At 38.7% G+C, this 22221-nt stretch overlaps 1 protein-coding gene across 7 annotated transcripts in view; it reads left to right on the top strand.

Annotated features, from left to right (window-relative positions):
• Positions 1-22221, top strand: part of ZNF385B (zinc finger protein 385B) — a 407917-nt gene that overhangs the window by 282345 nt on the left and 103351 nt on the right. The window lies entirely within an intron of this gene.

The following is a 22221-nucleotide window of genomic DNA, read 5'->3' as shown; positions in this document are numbered from 1 at the left end:
GGGTTAACATGACTAGTGATAAGTCATATTGCTATCATTTATCCAATTTATCATTGGTTTGAAGTGATGAAAAGGGCACTTTACCTTTGTGATATTCTTTAAAAAGAAAAAAAACCCAAACTCCAATTCAATTATGAAAAAAAAATTAGACAACCCCAAATTGAGGGACATTCATAAAATACCTCCTCAAACTTGTCAAGGCCATGATAACAAAGGAACAACTGAGACTAGAGGAGACTAAGGAAACTTGAGGCATAAATGTAATGTGGTAGTCTGAGATTGGACCCTGGACAGAGGAAGGACATTAGTTTAAACACACACACACATACACAACCAAGAAAAAACAAACAAACAAAAACTATAAGAGGCACATTAGAGGAAACTGGGTGAGGAGTATATGGGAACTCTCTGTATCATCTTTATAATTTTTCCATAAATTTTAAAAGTATTCCAAAATGTGGCACCTCGGTGGTTCAGTCGGTTAAGCGTCTGACTCTTGATTTTGACTCAGGTCATCATCTCAAGGTTCATGGGATCAAGCCCTGTGTCAGGCTCAGCACTAACAATGCAGAGCCTGCTTAGAATTCTCTCTCCTTCTCTCTCGGTCCCTGCCTAGCTCCCATGCACCCACACTCTGCTCTCCTTCTCTCTTGGTCCCTGCCTAGCTCGCATGCACGCACACTCTGTCTCTCTCAAATAAACTTCAAAACAATAAAAAATTTAAAAAATAGGGGCGCCTGGGTGGCTCAGTCGGTTAAGTGTCCAACTTCATTCAGCTCAGGTCATGATCTCACAGTTGGTGAGTTCGAGCCCCAGGTCGGGCTCTGTGCTGACAGCTCAGAGCCTGGAGCCTGCTTCAGATTCTGTATCTCCCCCTCTCTCTGCCCCTCCCTCAGCGGCACTAGGCACTCTGTGTGTGTGTGTGTGTGTGTGTGTGTGTCTCTCTCTCAAAAATAAATAAACATTAAATAAAATAAAGTAAAAAAAATAAAACTACTCCAAAAATGTTTATTTTAAAAAGTATGAATTACTGGCACACATCGAAAGCCTGTTATGTTCATTTGTGTAGGACATTACCTACAATTGATACATTTGAGAACAATCTCCACACATGCAGGGCTTTGTCTAGTTTGTTTCCTGCTGTTTCCCCAGTGTCTAAAGAAGTACCTGACATAGACTAGGCACTTAGTAAATGTTGTTAAAAGTTGTTAAAAGTTGAATGAATGCACATATGGTTCCTTCTGAGAATGAATTTATGTGTTAACATAAGGGTAACATCAGGAAAGAAAATGCATACCAGAAAAACCTCTGATCTGTTTCTGAGTTATTGTGATTTTTCAGTATATTATTTTGTAAATTATTAGAGCATTCTTACTAGTCCTCTACCTCATAGTCCAGGAGAATCAGCATACGTTTGTCTATAATTTTTCTAATGGAACATTTTTTGAGGGGTAGGTCCTGGAGGAGTTGGTAACTGGCAGACACTTTATTAGAAATAAAGGGGTTTGTAGCACTGATTCTAATTCAAGGAAACCGAAACCTTTTTATAATCCTATCAGATTAATAGATCAGGGATTAGAAAGCTGCACAACACTAATTTTCTATAAATTAGTAATTTTCTCTCTATTAGTATAAAAAAGAACTAATGGGAAAGGCACTTAATTAAAATCCCAGCCTTACCACTTACCACCTGTGTGATTATAAAAAAGTTCTTCAATCCCTCTAAACCTTAATTCCCTGTTAAAACGGATAGTCGTACCTCACAAGATATATGCAGTCCTCTATTAATGAAAATACAGGATAGATTGCTGTAACAACAGCCCAAGGACACAGTGGTTTTCACAAGGCAGATGCTTGTTTCTGCCTCATCTAACAACCCAGAAATGGTATAAAGGCTTTTGGGGAAGCCTCCATCCTGTGCTTAGCCGTCTCTGGTCTGCATTCCTTTTATTGCATGCTCAAGTCACCACCACTTCCACATTCCAGGCCACCAGAGGGAGGAAAGCTAGAGGAAACACACCTTTCTTTCTAAGGGAATGACCCGGAAGTTATCACTTCAACTCCTATCTCATTGGCCAGAACTTAGTCATGTGGCCCCAGCTAGCTGCAAGGGAACCTGGGAAATGTTTTCTTTATCTGGGAAGCAGTTTGCTAAACTAATACTTCAGGTATCATGGAGAGTAGCAAGAAAACTAGCAGAGCCTTCCTTAAGCACCTGGAATAGTGCCTCACATGGAATGAATGCTCACCAAATGATATTTTCTTTAAATCATCTGGAAGGTGATTAGTGTGAAAGGAGAAGGTAAGTGGAAACATTTTCTCAACTATGCATTACTCAGATTTTAGGATAGATCCTCCTGGGAAGCTGTGTTTACATTTGAAAACTTGCCTATCTTCTTGTAAACTAAAACACAACTCCCAAGAAATGAGGTTTATATCATCCTAAGGAAAATAAGCTGCAGAAGTAATAATTCAATGTGTACTTGTTTTTATATTTAATGGCTTCAGCTCACTACCCTTCTAGCTGAGGAAACTGGTAGATTAATTTAGAAGTAGCTGTGCTCTGGTGAAAAGGGGAAGATGCAAAGTGAACTATGCTAGTTATTTTGAATGTAGAAATTCCTTTGTTTGCTCAGTTGTAATTTTGTTCATCAGAATTTTTCCACTGTTTACTCTTTTCATGGAGTCAGTTTCAAGCTTTTGGCAATAATTTATATTTACAGAAGTGGGACTGCATCTTTGGAAATTTTTTTCATTTTTCTACTGGTTTGGTTTGATTGTTTTCCTGAGGATATTTAGTATAATCTGCTGAACTTGGGCAGTTTTATTCTAGGCAAAGAAGTTTATACTGAGCCCCATTTATGCTAAGCCTGCCTAGGACATTTTTACATTCCATGGGTCCTAACGGTAGGTTTTCAGCCCCTCATGTGATCTAACAGGCCACACTGCCATCCAGCTGGCAGCTGGACAGGACTCAGATGGCCCTGCTTTTTGGTGACATTGGTAACATGAGGGGTGAACATGATACTGGTTATACTGGTTGGCTTGGGCTGCCATAGCAAAATATCATAGACCAGGTCCCCTAAACAACAAATATTTATTTCTCTCAGTTCTGGAGACTGGGAAGTCCAATATAAAGGTTCTTGCCAGTTCAGTTTCTGGTGAGAACTTTCTTCCTGGTTTGTAGGTAGTTGCCTCCTCTCTGTGTCCTCACATGGCAGAGAGAGAGTACTCTGGTATCTCTTCCCCTTCTTGTAAGGTTATCAGCCCTATTGGATTAGGGCCCCACCCTTATGACCTTATTTAACTATCACTGTAACTATCATGCCCTACCTCCAATCTATATTCACTTTGGAGGTTAGGTCTTCAACATATGAATTTTTGGAGAATAAAAACATTCAGCCCGCAGAACTGACCCCCCCTCCTTTCATTTATCATGGTACCCACAAAGGGTGAATGTTTTTTCTGATTGCCCTGTGCCACCCTGGGCAACCTGCTTAAAAGCTGCTACAGTTAAAAAATTGCTCTGGTGGCTTCCTAAAGTCTCTTTCTCGAGTGAAATATTTGGTTTAATGTCATCGTTTGGCCCCACAAAATGCCTTGGGGATTGTAAAATGTTAAGATATTACAATGTAATAAAGTGTTATTTGTAGAGCACTCTACAGTTTTCTTGCCTACATTATCTCTTGAATCTTCATGGTAACTCTGGAGGCATGGTTGGGATATATTATTGGCTCTATTTTATATATTAGAAAGTTGATTGCCACTGAGACTTCATTCCAGGCCTTCCAATTTCTAATCTATAGCAGACCATATATGAGCTGGAGTTTGGCTCTGGAGTCACTGAAGTTTGGTTTCAATCTAAGTTTTGTCGCTTATTAACAGTAAGTGGGAAAATTACTTAACTCTCTAAAATTTCTCAATCTTCTCTGTGACATGAAAATTAGAGTACACCTCACAGGTTTCTAATGAAAATTAAATTATGTAATGCATAGAAATTATTTAGCATAACACTCACTGCACAGAAAATTGTTCAAAATTGTTGGTTATTATTTTTTAAGCACATATCAAATCCTATTGCATTGAGTTTAACTGTCAAACCAAATTTATACATTTTTTGGACTTGAAGATAAAATATTATTCAAATTATGTAGACTATTGTACACAAGCTTATAAGTGTTATAAAATTCATAATATGAGATATGAGCACCTTAACTGTCACCTGAATATCTATCTCTGTGTGTGTATATTCCTTCTTGCCTGGTCAAGCAACAGATTAACACAGTTAATAATTAGCAGATATTTTAAACTCTACCAGTTACACTTTAAGCAAGCCAATGGGATTTTTTATCTGACTTTGGTTTGAGGTCATTACATGCTCACTAATAAAGTAAACTGAGTTTGGAATTCTTGTTTTTTCATTTCATACCAGTAAGCCAATAACAGTCAACATATGCTAATAATTGTGATTAAAAGAACAATAAAGAAGCAAAGCTTTAGCTGCTTGAAATTTGGTATACAGAAAAGTACAGTTATTTGCAGTTCTCCAAATTATCTAGGAAATAATTTCTACCAAAATACATATTTTCCTATGAGTCTGATTCTAAAAGTGTAACATAAGAGGTCATTGTCACATAAGCTATGTCAACCATAACGACTGGGAAGTAGTCTCCCACTACTGTGCCCAGATTTGTCAGGTAATCTAATGTGTATGTGGGGATAAATTAATAATACATACCTTAATTTGTCTTGCACATTAATCCTGATTCTCAAATGGAATAGTTAATTAGAGAATTTCATACATTTCTATATTTAATATGTACATGTGATTGTGGATATACGAGTGAGTAAGGGAATGTTATTCAGATCATTAGTTCTGGTTAAAGTTTCATGCGAGAGGTCAAATAAGCTTTTCTCAGGTAGGAGAAACTGTGCCAAACCTGGAGTTAACATACTTTGGAGCAAAGTGCATTAGCATTGTAAATGTCATTAACTCTGATTTGCTGAACAAACAATGAAAGGCCAATGTGACTTTCAGCCTTCAGGAACACGGTCTAATGACTTTGAAAGGTAAAAGAACTACTTCCCACTAAGTACATGGGTTAGTAAATTCAGAACTGTCTTGATTGGAAATTAATAACACTAATGACTTGAGTTGACCCTAAATAGTTCTCAGCATCTGGGCAAAGCAACTATGAATATATGGATGAGTAGGTATCTGGTAGCATAAAATTATTTTCTTTTTATGCCTCATAATGGTCTCAGTGTGACTACTCATATGGACAGACACTGACACATACCCTCTGATGGTTTTGATTTGAGAAGGCAAGATGACTATACTATGACAGTTTGCTTTGTGTATACCTGTTACAGTTTTAATATATGGTTTAAGTTGTAGTATGTACTCAGAAAGGAGAGTTACACATTACCTTGTATAGAACTCATTCACTACCTTTGTCCCATATGTTTCTTTTGTTTTCCCTAGTAGATTCTGGAGAACAAGGATCATGTCTCACTCAGGATAAACACAGGGCCTGGCTCATGATAGATGCATAAGAAATATTTGAATGAATGCATGAATGTATTTGAACTAATAAGTGAATCTATGATACTTAAATGTGCAACACATAAATATGAACATGTATGAAGAGTTTTATCCATGTACATATGGACGCATACACAGACACACACATGCACACACACACACGCACACACACATCCCATATTCAGAGTACTGTAACTAGTTAAAGAAAGTAATGTCTAAGGTATCTAGCCAACAGCAATACCATATAAACATGTAATTAAATAATGAGTAATTGTCAAAACAGAAAAAAATTAATAATTTATTTTTTTAATGTTTTAATGTTTATTCATTTTTGAGAGGAAGAGAGAATGCACAAAGTGGAGCAGGAGCATAGAGAGAGGAAAACACAGAAACCAAAGCAGGCTCCAGGGTCTGAGCTGTCAGCACAGAGCTGGATGCGGGGCTCGAACTCACGAACCACGAGATCATGACCAGAGCCAAAGTTGGACACTTAACCAAGTGAACCATCCAGTTGCCCCCCCCAAAATTAATAATTTCTTAATAGACATATATCAGTTTAAAAACATTATCAGGGTTACAAAATCAGCCCAAGAAACTCACAGAAGCATACTAACATCCGTTCATGGCCACCAATCATTTGGTGTGTGTGTGTGTGTGTGTGTGTATGTGTGTGTGTGTGTGTTGTGTGCGCGTGCATGTGTGAGTGCGTGTGCACTTTGTTTGTTTCTTAAACAAAGACAGTCACTACAGCCCAAAAAGCAATTATTTTAGTCATTGTTTTATCTTACTGTGGGCAGAAGTAGTATTCATCTTAGTAATTTACTAAAAACACTGAAACATAATGATCCAAACTTTTGTTAAAAAGCAATTATTATTTTTTTCTAGTAAGAAGTTATACAACTTACAAGGTTTTAATAAACCCTTAAATTAACCTGATTTTTTCCCTCAAGATCAGTAGTTATAAAAGAGCACAGGTCTAGTTGCCACATTTTCTACTAGAAATATACTGATATACACAGGCAAAGTTTCTATTTAAAGAAGATACCAGCTCTGCATAATTAGAGAATTATAGTAAATTGTCTTACAGATGGAAAGGATGTACATGTATACTTTTGGCACTTGTTATTAGGGAAACTTTGTTTCACTATGAGATTTTTTATATCTGATATATAATCAACTTTATATTATCTACTCTAATGAGAACCAGAAGTAGCTTAAAATGGAAAAAAGAAATTATTCCAAGATCTCATCTGAGAAGGCAGCTTTGGCTTACTTCCCCACTAATATTGACCTTAAAAAACAAGATCTCTTCAATCCAACTGGGCCTGCATAGTCTGCTTTTTGTCTCATGGAGTATTCTGAAGGCCTCAAAGAAAGTCTTAGGTTTTACACTAGTAACCCAATGTTATAGGGCTTCTCCTCCATGTCATTTGTAGGTAATCGTTGTAGGTAATGATTACTCTTTACTGCCTCAGTGTATTTTTATATACAGTTTTCTCCTGGATTCTATATTCTCATATGAAGAATGCTTGAAGCCATCTGTTAAGAGCTTTTCCTCAAACCCTCTCCACTAGCAAAAGGACCAGGCTTTATCACAACACACTTAATTATTAATACCTCAATCAGGAAGGCAAACATACTAGTGAGCAGAGATTACTAGAACAAGACAGTCAGTTGAACTTACTCTATGTTTGTTGAACTGCCTGAATTTTTAAGCCCATCATGGATATGGAATTAGAACTGGGATCCAAACATCTCCTGCCTCCTGCCCTCTCCCCTGAATTATAATTCGGTGTAATCACAGCATCTCTTTGCCACCAATTTTCTCTAAAATTGTTATAGAATATTTGAGTCATTATGTTTGGTAGTTGTTAAATATTTGCCTAGAACTAGACATACCTAAAATAAAGTGTGTGTATGTGTGTGTAACTAGACATACCTAAAATAAAGTGTGTGTGTATGTGTGTGTGTTTGTGTGTGTGTGTGTGTGTGTGTGTATATATATATATATGTATATATATATATACGTATATATACGTATATATATATATACATATATATATATATAATATTTAGATATTTAGAATATTTAGAATAAAGTGTATTAGGTATGGTGATATGGAATGTAGATATGATGGGAACACAGTTGAGGAATACTTTACCCAGTCTGAGTTAGTCAAAGAGAGGCTTCCTCTCTTAAAAAAAAATGCATAGAAATAGGCAGATGAAGTGGGGGAGGAGAGAAAAGGGTCAGTAGGAGAAAAATCAGAGGTGAGAAATTGCATGACGTATACAGGTAGCTATAAACAGATGTGTGTTGCTAATGCAGTGTTTGAAACAGGGATGGTGAGAAGAGAAACTCACATGGTAGTTAGGGGTCTCATCTTGGAAGGCCATGTTAGCCACATGAGTGTAAGTTTGATGGTGAAGGCAAAGTTCCATGGGCACGGAGACCCTGCTGGTCTTGTTCATTCCATGTTCCCAACATTGTACATTTATCTGACACACAGGTCCTGGTCCTCAGCAGAGGTTTTTTGAGTAGATGAAATGAAATAGAATGAAAAAAAAAAGGATTTAAGATTTGTGTGGATCAGTTTAGATTTTTGGCAATTTGTTCTAGCAGCAGCCTTAGAGGTGGAGCCAAGGAGAATAAATGTGGAGTGAAGGAGACCAGTAATGATGGGAAAAGATGAGGATCTGAAGTAGGGCAGTGGTCAGTCACAGGGATGAATTTGAGACATATTGGAAGATTAAATATGTCGGACCTGGTGTTTGTGTGGCTGTGTGGCTGTGAGAAAAAAAGGAAAGGTAGGAGGCCTGTGTTATGGTAGTTGCCATCATTTAATTTAAAGAATACTAGGAGAAGAGTTGTCTAAGGGAAGAATCAATTTCAAGTTTTTCTGAAAACATCTTAGAATTTAAATTTCTTTCACTTTTGCTTTAAAAAATGAACCCATGGATAAATTCTAACAGGTTTTCAACTAAGATCTTCTAGAACTTTAAATTTTTCAAATATTTTGTGGGTATTGTATTAGCATTAGGTGAGAACATAATCTAAAAGCATGGGCACCTCTCCTTTAAAAGACTTTTCTGATAACACCAAAACATTTTGGCATAATTAGTTACCACTTTTTTTTTTTTTTTTAACATTTCATTTTTGAGAGACAGAGCACAAGCTCTTTATTCATTTTTGAGAGACAGAGCACAAGCTGGAGAGAGAGGGAGACACAGAATCTGAAGCAGGCTCCAGGCTCTGAGCTGTCAGCACAGAGCCCCATGCAGGGTTCGTGGGGCTTGAACTCACAAACCGTGAGATCATGCCCGGAGCTGAAGTGGGACGCTAGACCGACTGAGCCACCCAGGTGCCCCACCACTTTTTCTTTACATACAAATTTTAGTAGAGAGAGAAATATGTTAATTGTTCGTTCTTTCCTCCCTTTTGCTTTCCTTCCCCCACCCCCATATTCCTCCTCTAAGTTGAGCATTCTGCAGTGAACAGGGGGTGGAATCAGCCCCCACATGGAGCTTCACTCAGAGTGGCCTTTGAAAGCTTCTCCACTTTGCAAGGGAAAAGAGCAATGCTTAGAGGCCAAGGAGAATTCCAAATAAACAGCATTCCTACTTCTGTTTCTCAGTCTGGTTGTAACATTTGGTGAGGGGCGAAAACAAATCCAACAGAACAAAGGGCCACCCTTCATTTGAACCTAAAGTTCAAATAATGTTAAATTTAATTGTACTCAGATGGTTAAAAATATTGTTAAAATATGTAATTCTTGTACACTGAAGATTTATAAGAAATGTGGTTAATGTTCTTTCTTTCTCAGTCTTTGGCACTGGCTCTCTTCCTCTTCTAAATATATCTTTTATTATCTCAGGATATTCCTTTAGGATGAGTAACTTCATTCTCTCACATTTCAGAGTAAAATCTTTCAGCCCAAATAAGTTTGGTTCTAGACATGGTTATGGGGCATCCAGCTGGCAACCAGGATATACAAAGCTGAAGCTTGGGGCAGAAGCAGGACTCTGCGTAGCAGTCCTTTGCAGAGACAATGCCCTGAGAAGCAGGGGTCATCCAGGGAGAGCGTGTAGAGGGCCACCGACAGAAAACCAGTGATGAAACCCAAACATCAACATACACAGAAGAGGAAGAGCAGGCCTTACAGGGACGGAGCAACTTGGTCAGAGAGGGCAGAGGAGGACCCGGAGAGACATATCTCAGGAGGCAGGGCTAAAGAGAAGTTCAAGAAGGAAGGAGGCAGACAGCAAGAGAAGCAGCAAGCAAACCCACTTCTTTCTCATTAGCCTTGCCTCCTCAACCTGGCGTCTTCACAGTCCCTCTCACACGACTCTTCTGAACCACGAGGGAAGATGTTAGGTGGTCCACCATTGTTTCTGTACTTATGTTAATGATTTATGCCATGTGAAGAATACAATTTCCTCTGTGTGCAAGTATGACATTGGATTAGGCTCTTTTAACGTCACTTCCGTCTAGTTTGTTTATAGGCTTTGTGGCTTTTAATGGTCTTTTCCTGTAAGGAGCTACAATTAATTTGACTATAATGTGAGTGTTTCAATAGTCATTATTTTTGTGGTTACCCGGCAGATTTCACCATTGTTTACTCGGGGATATTTTTTAGTCCACTCTGCTCCTCGTTCAGGATGTAACAGATAAATACCTTGCTCAGAGCCAAACAGAAATAGTTTAGATTCCACTTCCATGGACTTTCTACTTTGTTGTTTGCATTAAGAGAACTCCTAACAATTTTGAGAAGGATAAACAGAAAAGTTTATTGTACAGTGTTCTGAGTAGGACAGTGCTGCCTGTCTGATTCATATCAGTTCTGGTCTGTATTTTATCCACAGAATCATGCAGTTCTGTTGTTCCCTGGATAGATGGTGGTTTAGATATGTTTCCCCCACTGCAAAATGCAGTTCACATGTAGGATTCAAACCCCTTAATCTAGGCATGAGTAGTACTTCTACTGAGGCATTCTCATTGTGTTAAGTTTTACTTGCCCACTCTTCCTAGGGAAAGATTTTGTTATCAGTCTTAAAGATCATCATACTAAAGAAGTGATTTTAAAAAATCATTCCTTTTGGTTCACAGGTATACGGGTCTGTGTAAAGATAAGTAAGACGGATCTAATAATACTATACTTTTATCAAGCAAATGTCAAAACTCGCTATAAGCCTTATTTCTTATGGCATTTTGGTGAATTCTTTTTGATTCTGCTTCTTTTATTTATGAAAAAAACTAAGATATAAAGAAATAAAGAATTTTATCCAAAGCCACACAGGCATTAGATATGAGTAACCTTGGTAATTCTGATGCAACAACTTGACTTTTTCCTCTAAGCTTGCTTAAAATATTGATAGAGCCCTTGAAAGCTTTATCATCCACTTTTCTTTTTTTCCTCACATAGCATCGATTTCTATTTTTTTAACTTTAAAAATTCACATAGCACAATTGTTAAGAAGTTCAAAAGTAACTTTCTTAAATTTGGCTTTTCACCTAAATTTTATATTATTTTTTAAAGACCCAACTGTACTGCATATAATACAGCTAATAAATAATGCAGACAATGTTCATCAATACTGAGAAAAATGACACATTTACTTTTGAAAAGTTTGTTTTCAAAAACTGAACCCATCCTTTAGCGTCTTTTTGTTTGTTTGTTTGTTTGCTTGTTTGTTTTTGTTTTTACTTTTTCCTGGTTGCTGCTAATTCCATAAAGGATTGATAGCATATCAGTTGATGTATAGTATGGCAAAATAAAAAATAAAAAGTACATTATTCCTTTTATCCAAAACTAAGTGCTATTACTTAAAATGTTCCTTCCGGTATTAATAGCCCATGTGAAATTCTTAGAGATTCAGAAGAGACTTTAACTCGGATATATGGATAAGGATTGATTTCTGTAATCGATGTACTATGAAATGCGTGCGTAAAGTCTGAGAAGATGGTAGGGAGGGATATGTACTAGCCATTCTCTACATAACTTTCTTCGTCTTTAAAGGATCAACATTTATTAGGTTGACATCAAATACCTGAGAGTAAATTTTGCCGTAATGACTAAATCTGAACTTTGCTGTAGTATTTGAGATACCCCAAAATCAAATAAAACTGAAAATTCTGACCCATTGTCATTTATTGAGTAGTCCTGGTAACTTTTATGATAGCAAAGTGTTTTAAACAAATGATGGTATTTTACAGATGAATGAAAAATGAGAGCCTCATCTAAGGATTCCCCTTTTCATGGCTATGGCTTATCCACCCTTCCTCCTGATGGTAGAAAACAAGCAGGGCACAGTGGGAAGAGGAGGCCCCCAAAGTCTAGCACTTAGGCCCTGGACTCTCAGTCCTAGTGTGTGGCGTAGAAAGATGAAAATCAAAAGCCATGAGATGGAGTGGTGCTGAGGTCATCGCTCAGAAACCAAGTTTCCCTTCAAGCTTTCACCTCCATCTGCTTTCCTTCTCTGTGACTGATCCCTCCATCTACCCAGGTTGGGAGCTTTGCTTTATTTAGTCCATTGGATGTTAGCCCCATGTCCAAACATTTATTGTGTCCTATTGATTCTACCCCTTTGGCCAATCTTCTCACTGCAGCCTAACCCTCAATTTATACTAAGATCGTCTCTCACCTAGGTTGCTATAATGCCTCCTACTTGGACTCAGCACCATCAGCCCTGCTCCTCCCTCCCACCCTTTTCCCACCAGCTCCTCTTGCACATACACGTAACCCATGTTTCAACCACTGATGTTCCTAACAAAGAAGTCTCATCATGTCAGGCCCTTGTTTAAAATCTGCCCTTGACTCCCCTTCAACTTTAGGTCAAGTCTGAACACATTAACATGACTTATAAGACCTGCATTGGTCTTGTTCAAGTTTACCTCTCCAGGAACATTTCTCACCCCAGAGACGTACATTGGTCAAGACTGAAATTCCTTCAGTTCAGGGCACCATGCCTGCTCTAGCTGAAGGCCTGGCCTCATGTGTACTTCCCTCTACTTAAAACATACATGGAACCAGCTCCTCCTCTTCTACTTCATTCCTACCTTTTGCCTAGCTGAATCCTACTCCAGGTTTTCAGTTTAGTCCCTTACTTTTTCAAAAAAACCTAACTGGACACCCATGAAAGAGCTCGCTTAGTATAGCCAGTATTACTCCTATCATCACACTTGTCATGCTCTCTTTTAAATGCCTCTATTTTCAAGTGGACCTGCCACAAGCAGTTAGCTCCACAATGGCAGGGACTAACTGAGGGTTTCTCGTCCATTGTTACATGCATAGCACCTAGTACAGTGTGTGGCTTATAATCAGTCATCATTAAATGTCAGATGATGTTTGGATAGATGGATTTCATACCAAGTCATCAGTAAAAGTAGAATGAGGAAAATAGGTACCAAAGCAGATATGGAGCCATATCAAAGGGATCCAAGGACCAGGAAGGCTGAGAAAGAACAGCACTGGCAAGTAGAAAAGCAGGCAGGCCTGCCCTGTCCTGTCCCATTGTATGCAAGGTCCGAGACAAGGATAAAACTTGATGCCCATGTTTACCTATTATAAACTATTATAAAGTTTAAAAATCAAGGCATTAAGCTGCTAAACAAAGTATATTTCATCCTTCTATCCTGACAAATATATATTCATAAAAACCTGAGAAGGCCAGGTTTTATTTTAGAATTCCCAGACATGTCAGAGTTCTGTGCCAGAACAGGGAAGCACAAAGTGGCTCCTGTCCCACCCTCTTTTTTTTTTTATCCTGGCCCAGTCCTATACTGTAGGAGTATGGACCCCCGATCCCGGCTGCCAAGCTCTACCTATGGAAAACAGCCATTCTGGTCCCACATAGGTATTATCTGCCTCAAGGGAGAGAGGTCTAGAAGAAACCTATGTAGGTCCTGGAAGTAGTTCGAGGGCCATTTGAGGATGAACATATGGAATCCCAGATACCCAGAATGTGGCTTAGAAGTGGGGGGAGGAGAGGGTAGACACCATGTGGACCAATCCCCTTGGTCTACAGTCTGGGGAGAGGCCTGGTCAGAGAGGGTTGTGTCTAAGGATGATATTGCAAGCAGTTGACCTGGATTTATTCTGGAGCTTATACTCCTGGTGTATTCCAAGTGTGTATCTGTGAGGGTTTAGCATTATCAAGAACTGTCTAATAATGTATTTTGTAAAAACCCATTCAAATACATGAATATACCTTGAAGGTTGTAGATAACATCTTTCCTAACTAACCTCTTGTTTCTACTTCAAGACCAGTCTACTTCAAGACTCTCTGTTCTGTTCTATTCTGGGAAGCAGCTAAAAACACAGTCTTTCCAGCTAAAACAGATTCTGAGTTGTGAATTGGTTCGAGTTCTGAGTTGTCCATTTACTGGCTATGGAGCCCTGGGCAGAGTTCTTCATCTGATGGGTGGAGGTAATAAAATCTTCCTCTAGGGTTATAGCTGAAGTACATGAGGTTAAAGTCTTTAAAAGGCTTAGCTCAAGTAAATGCTCAACAGATCATAGTGCTGTCATCATCATCATAATCACTGTCATTATTTTTACAGCTGTTATTCCTTATTGTCGGTAACTATTGCAATGACCTTGGGCAAGTCATGTAACCCCTGAGAACCTCAATTTCTTCATCCATAAAATGAGGTCTTTGGAGCAGAGGATAACTAAAATTCTGCCCAGTTAAGAGCAGGGACTTTTTGGAGTTCTTTCTTTTTCAGTTTACATTATACCTGAACTTGACCCCAGGCTACATTGTAAATTGTTAGTGGAAGTTCCTGCTATGCATATAATATCACTAGGAGTCCTATTTTAAGCAAACCTTATATTGAAAATCTAAATCTTTCTTAAAAACTGGAAAAGTTTGGATTAAATATGCAGTTTATGAGGCAAGTATTTGCTTTACAGAAAGATTCGTTGTAGAGTTCCTTTGCTCACTGGTTCTTCTAGTACATTAAAAATCAAATTTGATTTGCAAAAAGATATTCTTTGCCTGGAACTACTAAGAAACAGCTATTAAGATTAAAAATCTCTGTGAATCATAGAATCCTTTGAAAATTGGTTATATCTGATTCCACTTTCCCCAAAAATGAGCATGGTTGCAAATATTTGCATAGAATTCTTGGAGAGGGGGAGTCCATGGATCCTAATTTAAGAACCCAAAACAAAAACATAAAGCAAAAACAAAGCCAACGAAAACGGAATGTGCCGAGGATATTGGAGTCATTTCTAAATGCAGACCTCCAAACACCTGGCCTTTTTCAGTTTTAGAGAAAGAGAGAATTAACATTTATTGAAGGCATACTCTGTGCCAGACACTGTGCTAAGCATTTTATATGTGTTATGATGTGCTTCTACTTGCAAACCTAAAAAAGGTAGGTATTTCTGTTGAGAAAAATGAGGTTCAGATAGTAACTCACCAAAGTGACATCTTTAGTTAATAAATAGTAGAAGCAAAATTTGAACTGGACTCTGACTCTAAAGCGACTACAACACAAGAAAAAGCCCTAAATTCCTTCACATCTCTTCTCAAGCTCCCAAATCTTTATAAAAGATAATCACAGAACTTCAGAGATTTCTCTTCCTTAGAGAACTTCTTACAGAGGAACGCCCTAAGCCAACTTCATGTTGACCATCACATGATCCCTTGCCCATGGTGTGTGCTGTTTCACTGGAGCTGGGCTGACTTACTTGTAGGGGTGCTAAGCTGCTGTTGGGATGGGATGCGGCAGGCAGAGAGCTGAGGGATGATGGATTCTGTTTGCTGGATGTGATTCAAAAGTTCTGATCCTCTACGTGCCCCAGTAAGGGTTTCAGCTGACATCTGTGTAAAATAGTTGTCAGCTGAGGAGCACAGAAGTGGCCTGTCAGACTCAGAATGTCCCATTTGCCAAGTCTCACATGAGAAAAGTGAAGACAGGTCTCACGGGGAAAAGAAGACCTGCTTTCCAAAAGATTTATTACATAAGGGTCATGTTGCATAACATGTGCTATGCCCAGTAGACACCACTCCTCCTTGATTCATTCATATTTTGCAAGGTAACTAATTAATCTCTTTAAAAAGGAGAGAATAGATGGAGGAGAACAAACAAGGGGCCTTATGTGAATGACAAAACAAGCTGAGTCTTCTTGGAATTCTGTCTTGGTTCCATAAGCTAATATTGAACTTTCTTTGTAAACAGCCTGACCAAATACTGTGCAGAAATCACTGAGGTTTGTACACTGTAAGACCTTATATATCAAGGTGAGGTCTGTATCCCCATGTTCTAACCTGTCAAAACAAGAACATTCTTGGTGAGTTGGAAATAACAATCACAAATCCATTTTTGGTTTCAAGTAATTTTAGGATATGCTATCTTATCACCTCAGACTTCACAGTGTGTCCTAGAAAAGCATGCTGTTTTCACAGTGATATTAAAGGCACAGTGAGATTTGGTATTTGATTTAGATTATCCTCATGATTTCCCACATGATATAGAACTGCTTCACGAAGTCACTTGCTGCTAAGCATTTCAGACCTTTATGTGGCAGTAATGAGAAAAACAACTGCTTGGAAATGTTTAGGAGTAAAACATGCATATTTAGAAGTAGCTGACATTTGATATGTAATTTTTCTTATATGCTATGTATAATGCAAGGCATTCTCTGCCTAGCGTGAAGACAGTGCCTTCTTTTTATATCAGCAAGGCAGCATAGCATAGTGGTCAAAGTAGGGACTCTCGGGCCAGACATTACAGATTTGAACGCCAACTCTGCCACTTACCTGCTTTGTGGTCTTGCGCAAGGTACTTAGTCTTTGTGTGCCCTGTTTTCTCATCTACAAAATGTCAGTAATAGTAAGTTCCTCCCTTGCTGTGTTAATGTGAAGATCGGGTGAATTAATACATGGATAATGTGCTTAGAAGAGTGTTGGCATATAATAAACGTTATGTTTTAGCCACTGTTACACAAATGTGTGAAGATGACTAATAAACCCTACAGTGGGTGTTAGAGGGTTCAAAAAAAGAAGTTGGTTTGTCCTTCGTTCAGAATAAGGCTTTACCTGAGTTTCTTTGTATCTCTGTATTCAGAAAGCACTAACTAGGATGGCTTCTGTTCTCTTGTTTTGTCTGCATATCAGTCAGTGATCCCATAACATCTGTCGGCAAAGGATCCTCATGTACCTATAAATGGAAATATGCACCAAATACTTGGTAGATTGAATAAATACCATGTCTCATATATCATACTCTTGCCAAATGTATGTCAGCCCTGTGATAATGATATACCTTTATTTTAAATGTTCCTGACTTCATATCAGCACTGTATATAATCAGTGAATACTCAGAGGAAAGAAAAGAATAACAATATCTAGGGAGTCCTTCAAATCATTTGATGCATAAAAAGTATCTTCATACTTGTAAAGGCTGGGGAATTATAGTCATTCATTCATTCAAAATCTGTATTGAGTGCCTATCTGCGGCCTAGCACTGTTCCAGAGCCAGGAATAAAACACCTAGAATATAGCTGCTTCTGTCATGGAGATTATATTCTAGTAAGAGGAGACAATGAACAAGTAAACGAATAAAACAAAATAATTTTAGAAACAAATAAGTGGATGGCGTAAATAAAACAGAACCATGTAATAGAGGAAACACCTTGCTGAAGACCTCAGCTGAAACACAACTGAATTTGGGGATGAGAATTCCCAAAACAAGAAAGGGAACAAGAAAGGCAAAAACCTTAGATAAGAGTGAATTTGACATGTTCAAGAAAGAGAAAAGAAGCTTGGGTCTTGGAAGGGGGAAGGGTGGGGCAAGTGGAGGTGATACAAGGTGGGGTTATGTAAGTAAGCAGAGGCTCAATCATGTGGCAAATGTAGGCCATGGTAAGGAAAGATTTTATGCAAAGTGTGGTGGGAAGCCATTATGCACTGGAATAACACGATAAGATTTGTATTTTTAAAGTTTGTTTATCTGCTGTGAGGAGACCAAGTATAAGGGAACATAAATGTTCCCAGAAAGATCCATTCAGAGCCATTAGCTGTGGTCCAGATAGATGCTGATGGCTTGGACTAGAAGGTGACAGTGACATGGAGAGAACCAGAAAGATTTGTAATATGTGCTGGGAGTACAACCAGGACTTGGTAATAGTCCGGAAATAGGTGGTGAGCCAAAGGAGAAACCAAGGAATCATGTATTTTAAGGTCTTACTTAAGTCCTGCCCTCACAGTGAAACTTCTCCAGCCATTCTAACTCACTTCTCTCTCCTTTTGGTGGAGCAGCTGTTTTTTGAGCTCATAATATGTATAAGGCACAGTTCCTAGTGTTTAGGATACATTAGTGAACAAAAGACATATCCCTGCCCTTGTGAGGTTGTATTCTCTCCTGTACTACTTTTTTCCCTGGGCCTATGATTCACACTAAATTGTATGTGTCTTTGTATTATTCTCTAAGTGTTTCAGATATATTATTTTTGTTCTGCAATTAGTCACCTTCTCAAGGACCAAGGACCCCAGTTCTCGGTTTATCATGATGTCTAGCTCACTACTGGGTGGGGGAGAGGGGAGCAAAAGTAACAGTGAAAATATGTCTTCTTTGTTGATAATTTCTTGTTTACAGGCTTGCCTACTTTAAATAAATTTGTGAAAATCCAAAATTGCAATTCAGATAATTGGAAAGGCAATCATTTTTCCATTAAAAAGGGATTATTTACTCACTGAAGAGTTACTTTAAAATAACAGACTCTAGGGGCGCCTGGGTGGCGCAGTCGGTTAAGCGTCCGACTTCAGCCAGGTCGCGATCTCGCGGTCCGTGAGTTCGAGCCCCGCGTCGGGCTCTGGGCTGATGGCTCAGAGCCTGGAGCCTGTTTCCGATTCTGTGTCTCCCTCTCTCTCTGCCCCTCCCCCGTTCATGCTCTGTCTCTCTCTGTCCCAAAAATAAATAAACGTTGAAAAAAAAAAAAAATAAAATAACAGACTCCCCTAATGAATGTAATTAAAAGTTTGTTAACAGGCCATCATGTATTTGTCAGGGGATGTGGGCAAAGGAACTGAAGCTAGAGTATCAGGGCCACAATCAATTTAAAATTAATCCAAAATGAAGACAAAGAAGCTGAAATTTAGAATTGTAATTAAAGAAGAAAATAATTTCTGATTTCTGAAAATTTAAACATATTGACTTTATAGAAGACTTTCATTTTCTAAATTTACCATTTGATTAAATTTGATTAAATTGATTCTTTAACCAGAGCACATTCATCCTGGCAATGAAAAGTAATCATCTGAATACACACAAAAAAATTGGCTTCTGGTTATAACTTTTGGAGTATGCCTTAAAATATGAAGAAGAAAACAAAATTCATGGTGTTATGTTTTATAAAGGAGTTTGAGCACTTCATAAGCACTCATAGAATATTGACTCCTTTTCCTGACCCCTTGTAGTAATGTTGGCATTGAGGTGCTCTTGCTAATGTAATGTTCTAGCTACTACACCTGTCTGGTGGGTTAATTAACTTTGGAGCACTATTCTAGGAATCCAGTGAATGTTTAGGACTTTATTTATGTGAAAAATGCTTCTAGGTTCTAGAATAACTTTAAACCCAAGGTTAAGAAAACACCCCATTTATAAGGGGCCCTCTAAAACTTGTTTCTGTATATCTCACCATGTTTCCTCTTTGAAGACCATCATAATTACCAAGGGGAAAGAAAACCTTTAATCAGGTAGTATGCAGCAGCACAGTTCATGTAAGAGTGTACATGCCATTCCTCTTACCTCATTCATTCATTCAGTACATTTGTTGAGTGCTTTCTCTTGGCAAGTCCCTAGGCAAAAGCAGCACATCATGTTTGTCCCTAACCCGGAAGAGCTTATAGCTTCTTGGGGGAAAGGATACACAATAGAATGACTTAAATACTATAAAGGACATATTAGTGAAATGTATCACAGGTTCAAAGGAGAACGAGATACTTTATTCTGATGGAAGTAGAAAGACTTCCTAGAAGAGATGGCATTTAAAATGCCACTTGAGGTGTGCCTGGGTTGTTCAGTTGATTAAGCCTTCGACTTAGGCTTAGGTCGTGATCTCACGGCTCCTGAGTTCGAGCCCTGGATCAGGCTGTGTGCTGACAGATCAGAGCCTGGAGCCTGCTTCAGATTCTGTGTCTCCCTCTCTCTCTGCCCCATCCCCACTTGCACTCTGTTCTCTCTGTCTCTCAAAATGAATAAACGTTAAAATTTTTTTTAATAAAAAATAAAATAAAATAAAATGCTACTTGAGGGTAGAATGAGAAGGGACAGAAAGGCAAGGGCATCCTGGGAAGCCTAAGCAAAGTGATAGAACTAAGAAAGTATGTATATATAAGAGCCAACCAGTGCTTCATGCAGTAGACATTTCTAGAGCAACTACTTACTAGGTGTAGGGCACCAAGAAGCCAGAGACAGAAAGAAAAACATTTTGTCCTTGCCCTTGAGAAATAGTTCAGTTTAGCATATCTTAGAAAGTTTTCAGTTAAGAACAATGAGGGATGCTGAACTGAGATGTTGTAATTGTATACTCTGGTGATGGTTTTGGTGATGGTGATGGTAATGCCTATCATTTGCTAAATCCTTCAATGTGCTGCATGCGCTACTAAGCATTTACATGCACTAGTTCCTTCAGGTCTCCTCATGAGATATGATTGGTGTTTTTATTCCTACTTGTCAGCTGAGAAAACAGGCTTAACAAGTCAATTAATTCATTTAATGTTGCCCAGCTGGTAAGTAGCAGAGTAGAGATTTGAACAGGTGTACAGTATTGGATTTCAGAGCCTGTAACTCACTAAGGGGAACAATGGAAGACATTTGAATAGGCAAATGATTGATTTGAGCTGTCCTTCCCAAGAATTCACTTAACCACAGGGGGAATACCATGATTAAAGAATTCTAGTAGTAAGCAGCCAATGAGGATCTAAATGACGGTAATGGTAATAGGTATGAAAAGGGGAAGGAGGTGAAAGATGTCCTAAAGATAACTAACTTGATTTAGGGGCAAGGAAGAGGGTAAAGTTAAATACCATTCTTCAAGTTTTAGAGTCTATATACCTAGAAAACTCATGGTCCAGGGCAGTGAAATAAAGACTACCAGAGGAAGAATGTCCCTTCTGGTGATGGAGGGGAGCTGGTGTGACTAGTTTAATTTTGTACAAGTTGAACTTGAGATGCCAAGGGGATAATACAGGTGCGAGGAGTCCAGCAGGTGTTCAGAAATACAAAAGTTGATCTTGGAAAAGAGGTGTTTAGATATAGGAGCGTATTCTACCAACGGTACACAGAGGTCAAGGAGGACTGATAAAGGACTTCAAAACCATAGTTTTATTAAGATGGGGAAATCAGAAGCCAGATTTATGAAGTGAAAAGGATAGTAAAAAAAAGTGAAGAAGGAAGTAGTCTATGCTAAAAGGAACTGAAGTTAAGGGAAATGAGAGAATGGCTGGTAGACTAAAAGGCTAACAGAAATAAGGGAAGTTTTCTTTGTTTTCTTTAAGAATGAAATGACTTGACTGAAGAACGATGGTAACTTATGGAGTTAAATTTTGTAATCAGTGGGGCTGCACTAACTCAAGGGCATACGCGATGGGTTAGCCAGGTAAGAGATGCCTGGTGACTCCTTGAGAGTCATTCAGACTCTTGTCACCCCCTTTAGATCACCACTTAAATGCCACCTCTCTGCTAAGGCCTTTAGCTTTCCCATAGAAGCTTAAGTTCTCTATCACGTTCTCCTACCGCTTTTAGTACATATATGCATGCACCATGGACCAGTGGCTCACAATGATCAATCAGTGTATTTCACATCACCTGGAGGGCTGGTTAAAACACAGATTTCTGAGGGGCATCTGGGTGGCTCAGTCAGTGAAGCATCCTACTCTTGATTTTGGCTCAGGTCATAATCTTGCGGTTCGTGAGATCAAGTCCTGCATTCGACTCCATGCTGTGAGCGAGGAGCCTGCTTGGGATTCTTTCTCTCCTTCTTTCTCTGCCCCCACCTTTTCCCCTTCTCTCAAAATAAATAAATAAGCTTAAAAACAACAACAACAACAACAACAACAACAACAACAACACAGATTTCTGAGTCCCACTCTCAGAGTTTATAACTCTGGGATGGAGCCTGGAAATTTGCTTTGCTTTGCTTCTCAGGTGATGCTGACGCTTCTGGTTTGGGGACCGCACTTTGTATACTACTAAAGTAAACGAAGGACCTATGGGAGGTACACATAAAGGTTTGGGAGTTTGAGTATGGACTAGTATGTCAGACCTAGAAATGTTCTGGAAAATACTCCAGGAATCAGGCATGATTTAAGGGCAGGCAAAAAAGAATGGAATTATTTGCCTGGCTCCATGAAAGAAAAATACTTCTAAGGAAGTAACAACATAATCCCTACTGAACACAGTTTTCTTAGGAGGGGTCTAGATTTTTTAATTTAGGTGTAGATTTTTAAAAATTAAAAATTAAGGGTGCCTGGGTGGCTCAGTCGGTTGAGCGTCCGACTTGGGCTCAGGTCATGACCTCGCAGTTCATGAGTTCGAGCCACGCGTCGCCTCTGTACCGACAGCTCAGAGCCTGGAGCCTGCTTCCGATTCTGTGTCTCCCTCTCTCACTACCCCTCCCCCACTCTCTCACTCTCTTTCAAAAATAAATAAACATTAAAAAAATTTT

Source organism: Leopardus geoffroyi, chromosome C1, assembly GCF_018350155.1.
Source record: "Leopardus geoffroyi isolate Oge1 chromosome C1, O.geoffroyi_Oge1_pat1.0, whole genome shotgun sequence".
In the NCBI taxonomy this organism is placed as follows: domain Eukaryota; kingdom Metazoa; phylum Chordata; class Mammalia; order Carnivora; family Felidae; genus Leopardus; species Leopardus geoffroyi.
This window is presented reverse-complemented; position numbering and strand designations above follow the sequence as displayed.